Source organism: Centropristis striata, chromosome 13, assembly GCF_030273125.1.
Source record: "Centropristis striata isolate RG_2023a ecotype Rhode Island chromosome 13, C.striata_1.0, whole genome shotgun sequence".
Lineage (NCBI taxonomy): Eukaryota > Metazoa > Chordata > Actinopteri > Perciformes > Serranidae > Centropristis > Centropristis striata.
In genome coordinates this window covers 12,822,300-12,845,890 of record NC_081529.1, presented here as the reverse complement: position 1 = coordinate 12,845,890, position 23,591 = coordinate 12,822,300, and the positions used below count along the sequence as shown (strand labels likewise).

The 23,591-nt window shown below is 35.4% G+C and overlaps 1 protein-coding gene across 1 annotated transcript in view; it reads right to left on the bottom strand.

Annotated features, from left to right (window-relative positions):
• Positions 1–23,591, bottom strand: part of LOC131984020 (protein phosphatase 1 regulatory subunit 29) — a 144,283-nt gene that overhangs the window by 77,047 nt on the left and 43,645 nt on the right. Inside the window, exon 2 of the mRNA XM_059348880.1 lies at positions 20,566–20,793. The gene's annotated coding sequence lies outside the window, so the exon portion shown is untranslated. The remainder of the gene's footprint in view (positions 1–20,565; positions 20,794–23,591) is intronic.

Here is a 23,591-nt window from a genome sequence, read left to right as displayed (position 1 = left end):
TGACTTTTTGCAGTGATTGATGTTTTTGAGGTGATTGAAATATGATTTGCTGCTGTCCCCATCAACAGCAGTATATTGCTAATCTTCCTTGCTTGTGCTCCTCCAAATACACTGAGTATGGATTAGAACTTCATACAACCCCTTACAAAATCCCTTAACACTTAAAGTAATGTAAAACTTTCATCAAGTAAATCAGCACATTCAAATTTAACTTGCTTCTTAAAGCATGGATTTCCTCTCACTTATCAGTGTTGGACCTCTCTCTTAACTGCCTTCTTATAACAGTAAGAGTTTCAAGTAGACTAAAAGTGGCCTTCAAGTCGATATCTTATTAATACCCACATCTCTGATTAATTTCAGTGTGGTTTCGCAGCACTCCGCAGGGCAGGTATTGAACTGTGTTAAGTGTCCTAATTCTTGCTGATGCTGTTGATGCACTCTTCACTCTAAAACATCACAGTCCCTTTATTAGAGGAAAGAAGATTTACACTACAGGAGGCGCTAGGGAATCATGCACAGGGAGGCTAAAATGATGTGGTTTTTCAAAGAACAAAGTGGGTTTAATTGCCAACCGCTAATTGCAATTTTTTTTACTTGAATGATACACTGCAAAAAGCCACCTCTCAAAAACAAGGAAAAAAAGTATAAAATTGAGGTGTATTTTGCTTGAAAATAGCAAAAGTATCTGCAAATAGAACAATAAAATTTGTCTTGTCAAGACTTTCCAAAACAAGTAAAAATATCTAATCTCAATGAACCCACAAATACCTTAGAATTAGTGTATTCTAACTAATAAAACGTGACTTTTTCTTGATTTTAATGAAATACACGTGACCTATTTTCTCAGTATGTTGAAAATATTCTTGAATTAATAATAAGTAAATGCTAAAGCCATCATATTGACATAATGATATGCATAGGCATTATATTTCTTGAAACCAGCAAAGTCAGACAAAAAAATATAGTGTACTTTTCTTGATACAGCTACAAAGATTTCCATCTGGCTGCTTGTTTTAAGTATGTGAAGAGGTAAAATAATGTCAAAGTTATGATTTCTTAGTTATGCTTGAAATAAGAAATTATTGCTTTGAAATAGCAGTTTTATACTTGTAAGTGTTGATGAAACAGCTTTGTAACTTTTGATATTCTAGTTTCAAGCATGTATTTACTCAGTAAAGGTCAAAAAATCTCAGTAACAAGCTGTAATATCTTATTTAGATAATTAAGGACCAAAACACTTAAAACAAGCGAAACAGTCGAACATAAAAGATGCTGACTAAGAAGAAATGTCTTATCAGAAAAAAAATAAGCATGTATCCCCTTGATCTAAGACAGGGATGGGCAACTTAAATGCTGGAGGGGGCCACGATTTTTCATGGACACTACCACAGGGCCACATACAGGACCGTACACTTAACCAGATATGATGAAACTGCAATTTTAAATATGTTCACAGTGCAGTAAACAGCCAGGGCTCCCTTGAAAAGAGGTTCTTAATCTCATAATCTCATACTTCCTGGTTAAATAAAGGCTACATAAAAGTAAATTAACATATTTCATGCTCAAATGCATGTATAACAGTATAAATAGGAATACAAAAGGTTTGAAGCAAATAAAAAATAACCACTTACTGTGATTTCTTTTTTTTTTTTTCAGTGCAAGAACAGCAGACCAACATTGATTGCAAGAAGTAATTTTGTGCATTTTTACACTGCACTTTTAAGATTGTACTGAGGGCCACTTCAAGTGAGGGTGCGGGCCGTATGTGGCACCCAGGCCTCCAGTTGCCCATCCCTGATCTAAGATATTTAATCTTACTTAGATTTCAGTTTTTGCAGTGTACTTACGTTTACAAATATGATGAAGGATATTAGTGCTATATAGTGATGACTAAATGATGCTGGAGCTGTGGGTTGCTGCAGTGAGATGTGTTATGATGCCCAAGAGTGCCTGGAGCCCTCATCGAAACAGAAGAAGCTTTAATATCCTCTTTTCTTTTGATCCCTAAGGTGAATTTTACTATCAACCAAAGCTGCTGATCTGAACAGTCCTGCAACTCATATGTGTAATTCATGCTACAGTATGCACATTATGTGAGCTATGCATTAGTGGTGAAATATGGTCATAATCCTTGAGCATACGGCCCCTTCCCCCACACACCGCCCTCTTTTCCTGAGAATAGTGAACATTAGAGGCTACATGGACCTAGAAATATCATAGCACTCATAAAATATACATGGTAGATACACAGAAAAAACACACACATGTATTCCCAGCTGTAAGAAGTGCCTGGCCATGAAACGAACGCACTCAAAGAAAAGCCCGAGCTGGGTGTGGATGCACAAAATCACCATGGGAGGATTGTCTGAATGATGTTTCATTCTTCCTTTGATCATATTTGTCTTTCTTCCTCTGCCTCAACCTCTGACTGTCAGTTATTATATTGTTTTTTTGGCTGAAGTGATGTTGTATAGCAGCCGCTTCTGGATTAGCAAGCATACTGATCTGATTACAGCACTAGATAGGTCAGCTTATGCAACATGTATGGCTCGCTGCATATGGGGGATGTCTCTCGCTCATGCTCTCGTACTGTTGCTTCTCCTGTATTCTCCCACTCTCTTGGTTCACTGCTCATACCCAAAGTGAATTACATGACTGAACTCTATTCATTCATTTTAAAAGGTCCAGAGTAATGAAAGCAACATTGTCCAGATGCAGGGTGTTGTTTAGCACAGTAGTTCTCAACCTTTTTGAGTCGCGACCCCCAATTTAAACATGCATGTTGTCCGCGACCCCCGCTCACTGAACAGAATCTCACACGCACAATTCAGATCACCCAAAAAAGAAACAAAATGACCACAAAAAGAAACAAAATGACAACAAAAAGACAAAAAATGACTAAAAAAGACACAAAATGACTAAAAACAGACACAAATTGACAACAAAATGATGAAAAAAAGACACAAAATGACCAAAAAAAGACACAAAATGACCAAAAAAAGACACAAAATGACCAAAAAAGACACAAAATGACAAAAAAAAGACACAAAATGACAAAAAAACACACAAAATGACCAAAAAAGACACAAATTACCAAAAAAAAGACACACAATGACCAAAAAAAGACACAAAATGACCAAAAAAGACACAAAATGACTAAAAAAGACACAAAATGACTAAAAACAGACACAAATTGACAACAAAATTATGAAAAAAAGACACAAAATTACCAAAAAAAGACACAAAATGACCAAAAAAGACACAAAATGACCAAAAAAAGACACAAAATGACAAAAAAAGACACAAAATGACCAAAAAAGACACAAATTAACAAAAAAAGGACACAAAACGACCAAAAAAGACACAAATTACCAAAAAAAAGACACACAATGACCAAAAAAAGACACAAAATGACCAAAAAAGACACAAAATGACAAAAAAACACAAAATGACTAAAAGAAACACAAAATTACCAAAAAAAGACATTAAATGACCAAAAAGACTAAAACACATTAACACATGAACACTTTAACACAGTGGAGACAGAGCTGACTTCTAAAATGATTTGGTGACCCCCAGAAATCATCTCGCAACCCCAATTGGGGTCCTGACCCCAAGGTTGAGAATAGCTGCTTTAGCAAAAAGAACATTTTACACTGTAAAAAAAACCTGTTGTTTTATGGTAAAAAACCAGCAGCTGTGCTTGCCAGAACTTTACCGTAATAAATACGGTGCAACTTTTTTAAATATTACGGTAAAAAGATATTAGATTATAAGATTGCCATTTTATTCTATTTTTTACCGTATAAATAAAAAGTTTTTCCATCAAATTGCCATATAATTGATAAGAAAAAACGTTATAAATGCTGCATAAATTAAAGATTATTTATTTAATTTTTTACCGTATAAATAAAAGTTTTTTCCTCCACAGAAATGCTGTTCTGCCATATAATTGACAAGAAAATACTTTATAAATGCTACATAAATTAAAGATTTTACCATTAAATATTACAGTATATTTCTGTTAGAGATATGGTGTTTAGTACATTGTTAGAAAAAGTATTTTTAACAAAAGATAAATGCAAAAATTACAGTGATGGCTTACACATTTAAAACTTTATCTCAGAATATCAGTTGCTTTCACTGAAATTTGCATCTAAAATCTCAGTTTTGTTTTTTGTTTTTTACTCGTAAATTTACCAGTTTTAATCTCAAAGTATATCTGATTTATTTTTCTCCGAAATTTTAGTTTTTGTCTTTTGCCATGTTCATCTTTATTCGTGATATTCAAGTTTGTATATATATTACAGTATATTTTTGTCACAAACACGGTGCCAGTGTATTTTACAGTGGAGTAATGTATTTAAAAAAATTAAAAAATTGTAAAAAAAGAAAAAACATAGTGTTTTGGCTAATATATACATTTATGGTGTTTCATTGTTACAGAAACTGAATTAACCCATTTATCATTTTACGGCTTTTTTTCTGTCATGGTTTAACAGTTTTTCACCATAGAATCTACAGACATTTTTTACATTTTTTTAGTGTATTATGTCATTTAAAAGATAATATGAATGACCTGATCGGCTGTGAAAATGTTCTGTATTAATCTGGTGGAGAGGCGGGCTGTAATGTGAATGTCAGTTTAAATTAGCGTGTATAATATGAGGTTTATGCAACCTCCTACTCTTCTGTCAGACAAATATTTGTCTTTCTTTCCCAAAAACTTTAATGTTTGTACGTCATGAGCATAGGTCATGAGCAAGGACAGTGCATTCAAAGCAATTATGTTTCTTCATATCTTGTCTCCTCCGTTTCGTTTTTGTCCTTTCAGATCATCTGCATTTCCTCTTTTCACCATTCTCATTACGTCATCTTTCTTGTGGGACAATATCTGTGTGTGTGTGTGTGTGTGTGTGTATGTGCATGTACAGTATGTGGGAGTTTCTAAGTATAGTACAGTAAATACAGTTTGTGTCCATACAGCACATATATTGAGCTGCACATAGAGTATTATGTCCATGGGCTATACTATAACTTATTATAAACTGTATTCCAAAAATATAATTGCAATTACAGTTTTAGTTGCACTTTCTCCTTAGCTCTTTTTCTGTCACTGGCACTCATACACACACAAGGCCCTGATAATTACTTCAAGGTTGCCGCTTCATTAGCCAACAGACCTGGCAAGCAGATTTCACACTTCAAAGAGTGGAAAGAAATGATGAGGGAGGATGAATAATGTGAGGTAATGTTAGAAAGTTGAGTTTGAGCAGGAGAAAATAGAATAAGATAAATTATGACATAACATGACTTGGGATCTATCTTTCATTTGCAACAATTTGAATGCATATCTGCATCTTTGTTACAGGGCATATCTGTGTATGCATGCATCTGTTTGTACCGTCTGTTCTGTGCATCTGAATGCACTCATGCAAGTGAGAATACATTGCAGGAGGGGATTGAATAACACAGAAACATGGATACATACAGAGATGAGAGGCAAACTGTATACTAACAGATTGTGCTGAGAAACATAACTATAGTAGGAATGAGCGGACATTTATAGACCTCAGCTTGCTTTACGCTAAGAATTGTGTTGCATTGTTGTGGAAAAAGATTTATAGACCAAGTACTACTCAATGGATAAGACAGATGTTAGCAAGCCTTCCTTTAGAGATAATAACTTACACATTAAAAGGATAAACAGCATGTATTTGAGGACATATGGAGCCCTTTCATCAACTACACTCAAAAAAGTGTTTTGTTGAATGAACATAATTTTATTATGACAAGTGGTTGCATGAAATAATTTTATCTGGATCTAGATATTTTTATTATATTGACTGGACTTATACATTTTAAGTAAATTTAAATACATTATATTATGCAATTCTTTCTCAATTATTTTGAGTTCATTTTACTCAAATGTTCTTAGTAAATCCAATTAAACCCACTTTAAATGAACTTAAATACATTGTGTATGTTTTATATATATAAATATATATATATATATATAAATATATATATATATATATATATATATATATATATATATATACATATATATATATAATGCTCTTTCATGACACATGACACATTCATGACAGAGAACCACAAGATGTGTAGACCACCAACTTTAATATGATACAAACAATACAACACAAGAAAGCAGAAACACACTGCTCAGATTCTGTCAACCAGAATCAGAAGGATGGAATGTCTAAACTGACAAAAAAATTTTTTCGTATTTTATAAGTGGAGTTAAATAACACATTATTTCTATTAAAATATGCTTAAATAATATATGTAACTTTAACTAAGGGTCAAAATCATTTTTTTCAGTGTACATTAAACACTTACATTTAACGGATGAAGAAGTGGATAACTAGTCTTTGTGGACAATGAAGATTCTGATCTTGTCAGATTCATATTGCTTTTCTATATATGTGTTTTAATCTTGACCAATTACAAACATTACTCAATTGAATATAGATCACCATTTTCTTTAACAGGAGGAGCGAACCTGTTGCAAGTGTTATGTTCTGTTTATTTTTATTTTTCTGTCTCTATGTTAATGCAGCTATCTTAAAATATGGAAGCTGAATAAAGATACATGAAGGTAAAAGCTGTATGTCAAAGTGTTAAAAATTGAAAATAAAATAAAAATATTGTGGGGAAAAAAAACAGATTGTGCCTTTTTTTTACCTTCTCTCTGCATGGCATCTACACTCAAAATGTAAGGTCAGTAATGGTCCAAACACTGTATGAAAGGAGGAAAGGGCCAGTGATGTAACGTAATGTGATCAGGATTAGTAAATGCTAGACACAGCATACTGGCACAGTGACTGCCAGTGACGTTAACACCACTAAAAGGAGTAGGAGAGGCAGGGAAACAGAGAGAGATAGAGACAGGAGAGTAAAGCAAGACAAGGGGGCATACACTGCAAAAAAAGAAAAGTTGGGTGAACTCAAAATTTCAAGGCAACAAATTTCAATAAAATTTTAAGTTGGACAATTCAACTAAATATTTTAAGTTTTGTTTTTGAGTTTGCTCAAAATTCAGATTTTTGTCAACTTAACTAAGTTGTACTTACTTGTAATTTTACATTGTAATAACTTTTAATCCTTACTTCTGCTAACTTCTGAAATGTGCTGAATTGGAACGATTGTAACGCCGCTGTATGTCAGCTAATGTTGCAACCACAATGTTGAGTTAGCATTGATATGCTAATGGCTACTCTTGTAGCTGTAACAAGCAGCGCCGCTAGCATCAGTTAGCTGCTAGCATCAGTTAGCTGCTAGCATCAGTTAGCCGCTAGCTTTCGCTAATGACCGAATTTCACCGCTTTCCCACATTTCACAACAAAGAAATAAGAGTTAGCAGAACTATTGTCCCTTGTTGTGAACCCCAACTTAAAGATATAAGTAACAACAACTCACCAACTTGTTTTTGAGCATCCAACTGGCTTCCTTTGTTGTGCTAACTTACATTATTGCCCTAAATGTCAATAATTTATATTTCCAAGTTTTACCAACTTAAATCACTGTTTTAGGCAAAAAAATACAAGTTGGCTTTTTTTGCAGTGTAGAGAGAACTGAAGAAGTGTTTATTTGTGTAAAAAAAATATCAGCCAAACATGATGTACAGAAGATGAAATATGCAGCCTAAACAGAGTAAAAGAGGAGAGTGAAGAGTATATAAGTTGGGAAAGTATGTTTTACTTTTCACACCTGATTACAATACCTAACACACAGGCAGCGGGAAAAGTCATGATTTAAGTGCAGGCCTCCGCTTATGTCTAATAATATCAGGTTGCTGATATTTTTACTCTTTCTTCGTGCTGGCCATGACAGTGTAGTTATACAAGGGTAGCCAAAGCATGGGCGTACACAGCAAATATTGTGCGCTTATGACTAATGAGTCAGAGCGTGATTTAAAATCCAAATATTTGGATTGATGGTGACACTGGAGACACCATCATCCAAAAAAATCTGTAGGAGCATTAATGTGTGCACCAATGCACGCTCATGTTTTGCTCACAAGCATCAACACAGATGGCGTGCAGGCTGAGGTTGATGTTATTTACAATAGGCTGACAAGAAACAGCCACGTAACTTAAGGAGGATATAAATCTGCATATGCAAATGATATGGCAAACTAAAATCTGGAGAAATGGGAGTCACGACTGAGGTAAAATAAACAGGGTTGGAAAAAGGTAATTGGCAAGTGCCATTTTGAGTCCCAGCTACATGAAATGTGTTTTACAAATTTACCGATGGCAATCAAATCACAGCAGTAACCCTTACCAATCTGCTTTTTTCCAGACAAAAGGTGCCCACAAAGGACAATTTACAGCCACTCTGACACCTGAGATAATGGGGAAAGCAAAGTAATGAAAGTCTTGGTGGATATTAGTCAAAATAATAAGCTCAGAACTCATCAGTAAAACATGTCACACACTTGATGAGACTCAAACTGTGAGGTAATTTAATGCTTCATTCCTTCAGCCCTCCACTGGCAGCACCCACATACACAGACAAGGCTCCAGACAATGCTGACACACGCTCTCTCTCTCTCTCTCTCTCTCTCTCTCTCTCTCTCACACACACACACACACACACACACACACACACACACACACAAACACACACACACACACACACACACACACACATTCTTGTACTTCTATCTTTGTGAGGACCCTCATTGGAACAGTGAATTCCCTTGCAAGGTTATATTAGTTTGAATTTTTCATTAGTTTTAGTTTTAATTTCATTGTGAATTTTTGTTTTCAAATTCAGTTAGTTTTAATGAGTTTTTAGAGTGAGTTTGCTAGTTTTAGTATAGTATTTATTTTTTTAAAATGCTTTAGTTTAAGTTTAGTTTTTATTAGTTTTAGTTTTTTGTATTGGGGTATTTGTTGGGTGGGAGATTAAAAGAGGTCACAGTAAATTCTGCCTTTATTTCCTTTGTCTGATCCATCTTCATTATGTATGAAAAAAGTTGACAAAGACAAAAATGAAGGACATTTTCACTATAATTTTAGTTAGTTTTATAACCACACAATACATTTTCAGTTAATTATCATTATCATGTAACCTTTAACCCTTAAACAAAGTCTGAAATCTCAAAAAAAGTCTTTAAAGAAGTGAGGACCGGCCAAAATGTCCTCACTTTGCAAAAATGTCCTCACTCTGTTGGTTAAAAACGTGTTCCGGTCCTCACTATGTAGGGAGTACAAGAACACACACACACACACACACACACACATACACACGCACACACAAACACACGCACACACAATGTCTTTCCGTTTATCACTTCCAGACGGCTCCTTGCTCACACATACACAGAAACCGCACGCGCACAGAGCCACTGCCAGACACAAACATACTCAAAGTCTCAGTTCTAGGCTGCCACCCAATCGATAATCCCATTATAGCTGAAAAGGCTCTTTTATTTGTTCTGATTGAGTTTGAGGGGAGGAGGACTCACGGTTCATAATTAAAGCAGGATTTTCAAGATTGATGTTTAAATGGGGCAGACCTTGACAGCCATGACAAAGATACACAAGCATGCATACACCAAACTTCTGCTTATGAGGATGTACAAACACTAAATCAAGTGAATCTCCTTCATTTATACTGCCCTACAAAGCCTAACTGCAGTAACTATATTTTTGGTTGAGTTATAAATTGAGTTATAACTAAAAATGAACTACTTGATGTCTGTTTTATCTTGTGACGAAGTTTTAGATTTCATTTTTGCTTTATTTCAGAGAAATAATTATATAAAAACCACAAAATCCAACTCAAAACCAAGCAGTAATTGCACTTAGTACAGTCTGCTTTGGGTATATTATATATATATATACATAAAAATAATAGAAATTATAAGTTTATTTCATAGGGAAATTATTATCTAGATAGTGATGAAATGAGATAAAATGATATTAAGACTAAAATATAACATTTCTTTATAATATTAAGTCTAAAATTCACGAATCTTTGAATAGAATTGTTAAACACTCTTAAGAAAACTGATAACAAATTCAATTTGAAAATGTTTATTCACTAAAAACAAAATATGAAAGCTGAAAGAAGACAACAACATTGTAGTTACTGAACTATGTTTGTGCATTTGAACCTTAGTAGTGCAGCAACTACATTTTTGGGGTCAAAGGTGAAAAAAACCTTAATGATTTTTTAGCATAAAAATTACATCATCAATTCATGTAGAAATAAGTGTCATATCACTTACCTACCTATAACTAATTTGGCTGGCCAGTTAAAAAACGTTTAAAAAAAAATGTTAAAGCAGTTTTTCTCAGTTTTACCTTCTGCGTAGTTACTGCAGTTAGACTTTGTAGGGCAGAATACACCATGAGAGACAGGACGACCTGCTAAACGTGCTGAGAATTAGAGCAGGTTAGAAAAGTCCATTGGAGCTTCAGCTGGAGTCTCTGTGGCAGTTGCTTGGTACTCCTGTCACTTGGAGGCCCACCGTGCCAGATGTGTAAGTCTGTTTGCTTCCACAGCTACATTGCTTGAAAGGGAACATATTTTCCTACATTTTGATATAAAATAATTAGGGCCAGGACTCGATTAAAAAAAAAATCTAATTAATTATAGGCTTTGTAATTAATTAATTGAAATTAATCACATTTTAATTGCATATAAATATTTGACCTGAGAACAGTGAGAAGTCATTTTTTTCACATGGATTTTTAGTATACCATTGAATAATGACTGAATACATAGGCTTAAGCAAAAAAAATATTGTTCATTTTTGTTCAAGTCCAACAGACCAGTGCAATTTTTGTCATTAAGTGTAGCAATAGCATGTTTAGAAATATAGTACATTTCAGAAATTCAGGTAGCCTATAGGTAGGTAGACCTTCTGTAAACTATAATACTTTGGTTTTTGTAAGTAAAACACAATCCACCCTAGCTACCATACTAGCCGCTAGCTGCTATATGTTTAGCATTGAGGTGATACTTGAGGCTGGATGTGCTGCGGTGATATGTGAATTCCTTGTTGCATAGCAACACAACCATGCTCTTATCGATGCTTCCATCCGTTGGTTTTTGTAACAAAATGTCCCATCATCCACGGGGCCAACCAAAGCGCTCTCATCAGCTTCTTCCTTCATGTTCACTGTGGTTTGTTGTTGTCTGAACTCATGAACGCTAGTTGGTGCTCCAGTATAATCCGTCCGCCTGAAACTCATCCAGTGAGAAACTTTCCACGGTGCAAAAATAAGTGCGATTAAAATGCATCAATTTTTTTAACGCATTAATTTTTTGTCTAATTAATTAATTTTAATTCACGCGTTAAAGTCCTGGCCCTAAAAATAATTTATGAAGAATGAAAATTTGTAGGAGTTAGAATGGGGGACTCAACAGTTGTACAATTCTTCCTGTTCAACTTGCTCTAAGTCTGAACATTCCGCCACACACACATCAATGTAAAACTCACAAAAAAAAAAAAAAAAGAAAAGGCTGATTGTGAGAAAATCCCGAGCGTCACGAAGGTTTTAATGTTTGAATGGAGTTTCTATGTGAACGTATGAATGATTTGCATGAGGTTGAAGTTGAGTGGGTTCAAAGGATTTTCTAATTGGCTTAAAATGAAACTTCAAAAGTTAAATTATGCTTGTAATATGTGAAAGATGGAACATTTTAAGGTTTCACTGGCGTTTCTGAATAGATAAATGGCATAGACCTTGAAGCATGCAAAAGTCCTGCTGATAAGGACGCACAATGGGTAAAATGAGAAAATCTCACACAAACAACACATCTGACTCATCTATTTCCTATCTGTGAGGCATGTCCACCCTGTTGGAGATGGATTCCAGCTTCACTTCTTGGCTTAAACATAAATTGTGATTATACCGGGCAGTCGTATATGAATAAATTCACAGTATGAGTGCTGTGTGCTACACTGCGTCCCATTGCAACTGTCCCCTCAGGCTGTTTCTGTAACAATCTGGTCTTCATTGGCATTCACACTGCTGGCAGACACATTACTGTGTAACTGCTTCACTGCCAGTTTCAGGTACAGTACTTGTTTGCTAAATGAAGCTGCACAGGTTCAGCTGCACAGCACATGGAACATGCAATACTGAAAGCTAGCAGCTGCTTTACAGAACTAAAGTTCAACTAAGAAAAGTATTCACATAAAGTCATGGAAAAAAATAAATTAGACCACCCTTTTTCTTCAATTTCTTGCTCATTTTAATGTCTGGTACAACTAAAGGTACATTTGTTTCGACAAATATAATGATAACAACAAAAATAGCTCTTAAGAGTTTAATTTAAGAGCTGATATCTAGACATTTAACATGGTTTTCTTGTTAATAACCATAATCATTATCAAAAAAAAAAGTAGAGTTATTTTTGTAATTATCATTATATATGTCCAAAACCAAGGTTATTATAGTTAAGGAAACTAACAAAATAACGAATACAAGAATTGAAAAAACATTTTCATTAACTGAAATAAAAATAAAATAAAAAAAACGATAACTAACTGAAACTGTATTGTGTGGTTACAAAACTAACTAAAATTATAGTGATAATGTCCTTCGTTTTTGTCTTTGTCAACTTTTTTCATAAGAAAGATATGAAATCTATTTCATCTATCTGGTTTTATGACTAAATAAACTTATTGGGGCTGAGATGGATCAGACAAAGGAAATAAAGGCACATTTACATTCAACATTTATTGTGACTTTTTTGAGTCTGGCACCCAACAGATCCCTATTACAAAAAAAACTCAAACTAATAAAAACTAAACTGAAACTAAGCATTTTCAAAAAACAAAAACGAATTAAGACTAGCAAACTCACTCTTAAAAACAAATTAAAAGACACTGAATTTGAAAACAAAAAATCACAACGAAATTAAAACTAAAAGCAATGAAAAATTGCTTTTAGGGTAAAACTATTATACCCTTGGTCCAAACAAATGTACCTTTAGCTGTACCAGACATCAAAATTACCAAGAAATTAAAGAAAACAAGGGTGGTCTAATAATTTTTTCTATGACTGCAGATTATCTTCCTTGAGTTGCTTACAGCATCAATGCAAGGTGTGCTGGTTATGAAGAATTACAAGAGCATTTCTTTCCAAGTAGCTTGAACGTCTCTAGCACACGATGACTTGGATGGCAAGCTTCCTGTCATTAACTCTATGGAGTCTTGGACTATTTTGTCCATTTTTGAAAACCTTTTCATGTCTTTTTGTGTCTTTTTTGCCATTTTGTGTCTTTTTTGGTCATTTTGTGTCTTTTTTGTCTTTTTTTGTCCTTTTGTGTCTTTTTTGTAATTTTCTGTCTTTTTTGGTCATTTTGTCTTTTTTGTCTTTTTGTGTCTTCTGTGTCTTTTTTCTAGTAATTTTGTGTCTTTTTTTGTAATTTTGGGTCTTTTTTGGTCATTTTTGTGTCTTTTTTTGACGTCATGACGAAGTCGTGCTCCGGCGCTTTGGTGACTCCAGAGGGTTAAAGATTTCATAATAAACTAATTGTTCATGTCTAAAGCTGGAGAACACCATCATCTCATGCAATAATACACAATTGTTTCATTTTTCATGTAAATGCGTCCCTCACCTCGCTCTTTCAATCCGCACAGACTAAAAATGTTGCCACCAATTGCACTTTCAACAACTGAGAAGCCTGCGACATTCAAACCTATTCCCTGCCTCCTCAATTTCCTGCCTTGGTTGTGAAAAGTGGGCACAGTCTCTTGAAGAAACAATAGCGCATAAAACATCTGACACACGGCGTGTGAAAAGGCTGAGGTATTTCAGGAGCACAGCCAGCAAGTGACTGGAAGGAGCCATAAGCAAACACCTGAAGTGTTAACAGAATTTTAACAATGCTGGTAATGACTTTGAGATCTTAGAGTGACAGGTTTAATGTCTTCCTCAATCTCATCAAGTAAGTCAATAATTGCCTCCCTTAATAGCCTATAATCGTTAATAGTTTCTCTGTTGATTAACTGAAACAATGTTAATGTCTAAATATTCTCTTCTTGGCACGTTTGGAACAACAAACAGTGCCTTTGGCTCACTGTAATCATCACTACAGCTTTGTTGACACGACATGCATTATGTCTCTTTAATACCCCCTGCAGAAAGACAGCTTTTTAACGTAATTGCATCGAAAAATTAAGCCTTGATTTCTACCAGCAGTTAACCCTCTGGAGTCAACGAAAGCACCTGAGCATGACTTCCATGTCCAATTTAATGCATTATTTAATTAACCCTTTTTCAGCAAAGGTTAAAAAGAAACACCTCGACCAAGTGTAGTAACATGATTTTACTTTTTTTGCAGCAGTTTTGCAAATTTTGCAGTGTGCATTCAGCATTTTTTATGTTTACTGTTTTTTGTAATTTCTTGTGTGTTTTTTTCTTAATTTTTAAAAAATTATTATGAATATTTATATATATATATATATATATTAATATTATGTGTTTTTATGTGTTTTTTGTATTTTTTGTGTATTTTTTTGTGTTTTTAGCAATGTTTTTTGTATGTGTTAGGGTGTTTTGTGTAATTTTTTGTGTGTGTTTTTATGTGTTTTTTGTAATTATCTTTGTGTGTTTTTGTGTTAAAAATGTTGATCCAGTAAGTTAAAATGAAAAAAAGAATTATCAGGTCATATAGGTGAGGTTGTGCTGAAAACAATGACACCATCACCTCATGGTAAAGATTTTTAAGTGGTTTATACTAGCAGAATAAAAAGGAGTCCAAAACCGACAAAATAGCCCCAAACTCCAAAGGGTTAAAAGGTTGTTTGCATTCAAGAGGGGATGATTTTATCTTGCACCCACTGTTGTTGGTTTGTGAATCAGAAGCAGTTTTCTATTTTCTGCTGGACTGTAAGGTACAAAGCATCACAAAGTTTTATTAGTTCTCCTGTCAGACTCAGAAAGCCCTCTAAGGGGCCCCTGGGGGCCACTCTGCTTCTATGCCCGTCTGGAGCAAAGTGATTTGAAATGACTGACTAACTGACAGTGCCATCCTCAGAGGGTTTCACCAGTGGAATAAAAAGCCTTCACATGTAGAAGGAAAGGGGGGATTTAGTCATATAGGCGATTATATCACTGTCACATAGTTCTGTGTGATGAACCATATGAATTATCACAGGGTTACAGTTGCTGATCTAGCAAGTCACAGCTGATTATATAGGAAACATGCATTCACATGGTATAACGCATGATGTGTCATATGTGTATGCATATGGTTTTCCCTATACTAATACTTGGTCTCATAACTTTGACCCTTTCACTTTATTTTCAATTAATGACAGTTTATTTGAACGTTTTGTTCAGTAAAAATGTCTTGTTCAGCGTTTGGTTGGACTAACAGACACTCCAAGGAGTAGCTGCTCAGTTTTCTGAGGTCAGTAACAAACATTTTGTTTTTGTTTTTTTGCTAGCCAAAACTAACATCCCAGTTAATGCTCCAGTTAATGCTAACATGAATTAGCAGCAGCTTCTCTCAGTCAGGTTGAGGTATAGAGAGGCTGTAGTCAGTGATCAGATCCCTCTCGCTCCTCCACAGTCCAGATATGGTCTGCTCCCCGTATCGACAGCGACGAGTGTAACGATGAACTTGATGCTTGCAACGGGCCACAAACCAATGGGTGACGTCACGGTAACTACGTGCATTATTTATATACAGTCTATGACTTCAATAGGGAAACTGCAAATTAAAAGCAAATAGCTCACAGAGAGCTTTGCGGTAAGTTGTATTGTAGAACACTACAAATTTAAAATGTATGTTTTATGTATTTAATCTTTTTGTTTCAATTAAAAAACAAAAAACAAAACCTTTGATCAGGGACATTTGGGTAGTTTCTGTTGTCATTATGATTTGAAAAGAGTAAACACAGTGGTTTGACAATAATTGGCTTCACCCAACCACTAACCATGAGTGAAAGAAAAGTTTTTGTGTTATCATTCATATTCTCTGAAACAGGGCCAATGCCATGCCATGTTGGTACCATTTATTTGTCAGCACAACCTCACCTACATGAACTGATCTTTTTTTTCTTTTTACTTTGACTTAACATCAACATTTTGAACCCCAAAACACACAAAAACATACTTGCTTTTCGTACTTTCAAAAACACAATCATGCTCAATGAATAATTTTAAATGTTGCAAATGTGAACACAGTTTGCAAATACATAGTTGGAATAATTTTGTTTTCAGACACAGTCCTGAGTTAATTGTGGTTTAATTTTCATTGTGATATGTTTGGCAGAGATTGATTAATAAAGAAGATATACACTTTATCTGTCAAGAATAAATCACATAGTCACAATCATTTAATGGAAAGAGGTAAAACATGATTTATTCCAACTTTATGGGCAGCCATGTATAACTTATAAGACAGGGCTGGGCAATAAATTTTCCCAAAGGGCCACATGAGATAGTGTGAAGGTTGCAGAGGGCCGGACCAAAGCTCTGCTCAATATTAATTTAATCGCTTTATTAAATGCAGTAAATAATATGGATTTGAGCTGCTACTGGTAAGAATACATGTTATGATAAGCAAAAAGTTGTTTTCACACTGCTAAAGGTTCGGACCTTGGTTTGTTTGGTCCGGACTGTGACCACCTCCTCGGCATCTTTCACACCTGGAATTTAGGTTTGGATCAAACGAGATAGCGCCCTAAGTGTGTATTCTTTGCGTGAGTGTGGTCAGAAAACAGTTTACACTCCTCCTCCTAACCCTCCAAAACTTCATTCACAAAAATTAAATAGCCACCTGCCCTTCGGAGGCGCATTACGTTACCATCAGAATACAAATAAAATAAGTCTCTTTAAATTCCTTTAGAAGTTTTAAACTTGGTTGGCTCCATATTTTGTTCCTTTCCTTAACAATAATTTATTTTACAAATAAAAATACCATAATTAATTTAAAACTAGTTTACATATTTTCTATAGGGCCGGAACTCGATTAAAAAAATGTATCTAGTTAATTAGAGGCTTTGTAATTAATTAATCGAAATTAATCGCATTTTAATTGCATATTAATATTTTTAGTATACCATTGAATAATGACTGAATACATAAGCTTAAGCAACAAAAATATTGTTTATTTTTGTTCAAGCCCAACAGACCAGTGCAATTTTTGCCATTAAGTGTAGCAATAGATTATTTAGAAATATAGTACATTTCAGAAATTCAGGTAGCCTATAGGTAGGTAGATCTTCTGTAAACTATAATACTTTGTTTTTCGAAGTAAAACACAGTCCACGCTAGCTACCACACTAGCCGCTATATGTTTTGCATTGAGGTGATACTTGAGGCTGGGTGTGCTGCGGTGATATGTGAATTCCTTGTTGCATAGCAACACAACCATGCTCTTATCGAGGCTTCCATCCGTTGTTTTTTTGTAACAAAATGTCCCATCATCCACGGGGCCAACCAAATCGCTCTCATCAGCTTCTTCCTTCATGTTCACTGTGGTTTGTTGTTGTCTGAACTCATGAACGCTAGTTGGTGCTCCAGTATAATCGGTCCGCCTGAAACTCATCCAGTGAGAAATGTTCCACGGTGCAAAAATAAGTGCGATTAAAATGCGTCAATTTCTTTTACGTGTTAATTTTTGTGTAATTAATTAATCTTAATTAACGCGTTAAAGTCCCAGCCCTAATTTTCTAGTTATATTTAAGTTTTCAATACGGCTCCAACACCACTACTTGAGAGGAACGTTGACTGCAGGGCTTCAAGCTGCTTAGTTTTTTGTGATTTGATCACGCCAACGTGATAGGACAGGCGACCACGGAGGGTTAAGCTGCTGTAAGGAAAGGGACAGTCATGGTCCTCCATGTAATAAACAAGTTCAACCTCATTTGTTCACATTTCAGCCATAACTTCATGCACTGCTGAGATTTTTTTTCAAAAAGGAAGAATGAGCTGTCAAATCTGTGACTCAAGGGTTTCCCCGTAAGGAAACAACACTGGGTCCAACACAGAGAGCTGACAGTGGCTGGTGGAGCATGTGAGGACACTGTGGCCATGCCCACAGAGACTGAGGGTGTTTGCTGAAATGAATGTGCAACACACACAGAGTGGTTGCTAGAAGCCCTGTCTGACATTGATGGACAGGGGTCATTGTGTGCACATTATTATGTATTAGATGTATTATTATGTATTAGAATCCCACTGCACAACTGAACACAATAACTAGGTGATAGAGACACCAACGAGGGACTTTTGGCTGCTTTTCTCTTTCATCTCTCAGGAAGTGAGATGGTTTCCCCTTTTTTGTAAATTGAAACTTTCCTTTATTTTTATCTTTCTAGAAATGTTAAATATTATGTCAAACATGAAATGCCTTTCGTAAATTCTAAATTTTCTAAATACATTCACAAATGTTTTGTATTCTCATAGCAAACTCCAAATGTTTTTTTCAGTTTTTTTTTAGTTTTTTTTCCGAAAATAATCATTTTTAAAGCACCACTCAGGGTGTTTAATGTATTATATTTAACGGTAAATGGGTAAAATGGGATGCACTTATATAGTGCTTTTATCCAAAGCACTTTACACTACAGACTGCGCTCATTCACCTGTTCACACACACATTCATACTGGTGGCAGAGGCTTCCCTAAACGGTGCCACCTGCCACCATTGGGAATTCATTCACACACCGATGAACACAGCATCGGGAGCAATTTGGGTTTCAGTATCTTGCTCAAGGATACTTCGACATGTAGGCTGCCATGGTCAGGGATCAAACCACCAACTTTCCGATCAGAAAACGACCAACTGAGCCACAGCTGTAGATTTATTATTTATGATTATAATACCAAATGTTGTACTGTTATAGCAAAGCCACTTTGCCTTGATCACTAATTTTTTTTCTTCTCTTTTCTCCCTTTTCTTTTATTGCTGCCTCACTTACATTTTTTTAATTTATTTATTTTTATTTTATTTATGTATTAACTTATTTTTTGGAGTGAGGTCAGTTGTGAGGTACTTGAAGTCATTCTGGTTATCTTTGTGAATATAGAGAGCACTTATGAGTTATTTATGTTTTAAATCAATAAAATCTATTTTGACAAAAAAAGAAAGAAAATTATAATTTGTCTTTGATTTTCCAGTTCCTCAGTGGTGGAGCCCCGGCCAATCGATGACCTAAAAATGTAAATTCTGTGTATATTATAAATGGTTTGGTGTGGATTAAACTATTTAAGGTATAGTGCATCCACACCACTGCTCACACTCACATCCATTTTCTTAATGCCATTGTCTGTCACACTGAGTCTGCTCCTGACAATAATATTAATAATGCCTAATGATCAGCACATAATTAACATGAAGGTGGCAGTTGAATTCACTCTGCATTACGCTCTTCTAAGAGGAGCAAGATTTCCCTCAACGCTAGCACAGTAGGCGGGAGGAGAACGGAGACGAAATAATTACAACAATTACTTCTTTTACTTTATCTCTGGCTGACACACATACATACACACACACAGCACACTCACATATGCACACACAGACAGAATATAATAGCTGTGGTAAGTGAAGTTCTGTCAGCACTAATGACAGTGTTGCCAATAAAATATGTGCAATAAAAGCAGGGGTGATGGCATAATATATACCTGTGAAGACAGTAACTAATGCTTTCACCACAGCGTTAAACTGTGTGCCAAAAGCTTCACACACATTCGCACGATGCACATACACTGATGCAATGTACAAGACACACTCGCAAGGACATTCATTGTACTGTAAAGCAGCGCATGTGTCTAACAATGAGGTTTATGTTAGTGTAAGATTACATCATCACTGCTATGTGCTTTGTGTATATGTGCTGGGTATATCCTCATTCCCTTTGTGAATGACTTAAAACAGTGATTCCCAACAGGGGGGGCCCGACCCCCCCCAGGGGGCCACAAAGATCCACAGGGGGTCGAGAAGCCGTCTTGATTTTAAGGAATGTAATAAATCTAATGTGTTAAATATAGATGAGTCAGCATTTAATTCATTAGTGGGACAAAAACAACTAAATAAGGGCGACATAAAACATTTATTCATTTATTTAAATAGAAAAATCACGATAGAAAAGTTTTTAAATAAAAGCTATATCGCGAGAATAAGGACATGTGTAACATCCCTCCTGCAGTATACACAGGTAACCTCACCCAGCGGTAACCTCACCTAGCAGTAACCTCACCTAGTGGTAACCTCACCTAGAGGTAACCTCACCTAGCGGTAACCTCGCCGAACAACAGAAACACAGAGCTAATGGAAAAAGCGTCAGGGAGACGAAAATGCTGAATATCTCCAAAAGAAAAGAGAGGGTACGATGACAGTCACATTGAGTTCAGCTTCATAGAAGCAATGGACAATGGGGGGGGTCGCCAAAGTTTACAATGTTAAAAATGTGGGTCCTTCAAAAAAAAAGGTTGGGAACCACTGACTTAAAGAAACACATTACAAGCTATCAGTCACACAAAGGAGTCTGTGTTCAAGGATGAGGAAACTTTTCTTAATACACAATGGGACAGAAATGACTCTTTATTTAACTTCTCTAACCTGTTTCTTGTCTTTGCCTCCTTTCACTCTTCAGCTGTCCTTGTTCAGACACGACAATGCTCCTTTTCTCTGTTGTGTGTCCTTTATGGAAACTTCCAGGTGATGGAAGCTGCTCCCAAAGTTGGCAGGTAGTTGAGTTTTGAACCAAAATGAGTCAGTTCTTTTGCTCTTCTTGTTCCTTCTACAGATCCTCAGTGGTACTGCCAAGAGATCAAACTGGGCCTGAGGCTGAAATTAAGAAAAACACAGGGGTTAGTGGAAATAATTGAAAATAACTGGGTATTCCCCATTTCAAAACATTCTTGCATTCTTTTTTAATGTCTGTTGACTTACAATTAAAAGTTGTACAGTGACAAAAAGAACATTCGAGTAAATGGAATTATATATACACTACAGGCCAAAAGTTTGGAAGCAACTTAAATTTTCTGTTCACAATGGCTTTCTTAAAAACCAGTATTCTTTGGATTTTTGGATGTGTTTACTGCATGATCATAATTGACCTTTATTGAATTGAACTCCTCAATTTACCTTTAGGTATACATTGATGTTACCAGACCACTGCTGAATAAATGTTAAGCTTGCATTATTTCGCTTTAGCTCTTTGGCTTTTGAGAGTTTGGATACAAAAATCCCAATAAATCTCAACTGTGTTCATATCTCTGACAAAAGAAACAAGAGTTCAGATTTATACATTAAGGAAAGAAGGATACATAAAGTCTAAGCCATAAAAACTCAAAGACCTGATAATTAAGAGTAGTAAAAACGTGTTCTAATAAGTGACTCTTTATAAAACAATCATGTTTATTTTGTTGCAAAGTATAGCTGTGAAACTATGATCTTTTTTTGTACAAATTTCTTCTAAACTTTTGGCCTGTAGTGTATATATAGTGTTGTAGTTTGATATAAATGGCAATCATGCTAATAATAACATTACTGTTGCTTAAATGTGTTAGATTTAGTCTCACCTCCTGGTGAAAAATATCTATTTTTAATAGGGACATATAGAAAAATAACTGTAAATAATGCATCAGTGAGCGCTAAAGGGTTTCAAAAGAAACAGGAAAGGCAGGGGGGTGGCAATGTAGATGAAGAGACTCGAGAGTGCAGTCAGACAGAGAAAAAGGTGAGAAAAGAAGAACAGAAAGAGAATTTTCAGAAGCATGCTGATTTTATCTCCTGCATCGCGACCGTAAAGAAATGCACAATGGACTAAAAACATGCATGAGAAATAATACTGCTGTCTATCTGTCCGTCCGTCCGTCTATCTATCTATTCAAAGCTGTCTCACAGGGCATAAACACTCTCAGCGGTTGTTAATGGCAACAAATGCTACATGGGACTTCTTTCTTTGTTGCTACCTCATCACACTTTGTAAATTGCGAAGAATGACTCACTCGTTTTTCGAACATAACTGAACACCCGGGGCTTCAACAGGTGGTTTTCTTTAATCCTCTGCAATCAGTGGTGAGTTATGCCTGTTATATAAATATTGTTTTGTCACTAAACATCTCCTGCTAGCATTGTGATTGGATAGACAGGCTGTTCCTGCTCCAGCTAGCTTTGTGGCGGGAGACATATATGAATTCCCATAGGCAAATAGCGTTGCAGTCAGCATTGTGGTAGACACAGTACAGAGCTTCAATCAGGAGGCAACCTCCGGGTCTGAGCAGGGAGGCAAACCAGGAAGTGCCTTTTCTACCGAAAATTCCAGCAGGGTGCGCTAAGTTTGGCTGCAAAAACATTTCTGTCCATTCATTTCAGTGTAAAATGAGAAAATGTCTCACTTAATTAATTACCTCAGAATTTTTTTTAGGACAACACTATGGTCGCAATCACTAGTAAAAAATCTTCTTCAAGACAATTTGATGTTAATAGTTCTAATAATGGTCACTAACAAGGCGAGCCGTCATCAGGAGAGAAGCAGAAAAATGCGTATCCACGGCAACGTGTCAATAAAGTTATATTTAACGTTATATAGTTATAAAAAAGGACGTTTAGCAGTTTGGTCTCATAACTTTGACCATTTCACTGTATTTTCACTTAATGACATTTTGTTCAGTAAAAATGTCTTGTTCAACCTTTGCTTGGACTAACAGACACTCCAAGGAGTCGCTGGTCAGTTTCCTGAGGTCAGTAACAAACATTTTTGTTTTTGTTTTTTGCTAGCCAACATTAACATCCCAGTTAATGCTCCAGTTAATGCTAACATTAATTAGCAGCGACTTCTCTCAGACAGGTTGAGGTATAGAGAGGCTGTAGTCAGTGATCAGATCCCTCTCGCTCCTCCACAGTCCAGATATGGTCTGCTTCCCGTATCGGAAACAAGATGGAGACGCAAGATGGCGACGAGTGAAATGCTGATCTCGATGCTTCCAACGGGGCACAAACCAATGGGTGACGTAACGGTGACTATGTGCATTATTTATATACAGTCTATGACTTCAATAGGGAAACTGCAAATTAAAAGCAAATAGCTCACAGAGAGCTTTGCGGTAAGTCGTATTGTAGAACACTGCAAATTTAAACTGTATGTTTTATGTATTTAATCTTTTTGAGGAGGTATTTTGGTTGAATCATTTTGCTTGTGAATAACTAATTTTATTATTTGTTTTGTATTTGTGTAGCCTTGAATAAGAGTTATCTTTCTTTTCAACTACAATTTGGACTTGTTTTTGGACAATGAGATTCATGAGAACTGGTAATGTACAACAGAGAAATGACAAATGTTAATGATTCCTTAGTACACCTCATCTGTACAACAGTTAACAATTTTGTAGTGTTTACTTAATTATACATATTTTATTTTTATTACTAATAATAATAATAATAATAATAATAATACATTTTATTTATAGAGCGCTTTTCAGGGTACACAAAGACGCTTTACAGTTAAAACAGTTAAAATGGATAAAACGATAAAACAAACAATTTAAAATCAACAACAAAGTTCACACCTTAAAAGCAGTTCTGATTTTGCACTTTTACTATAAACAATTTTGCAAAACATGTTTGTTTTTAATTGATGT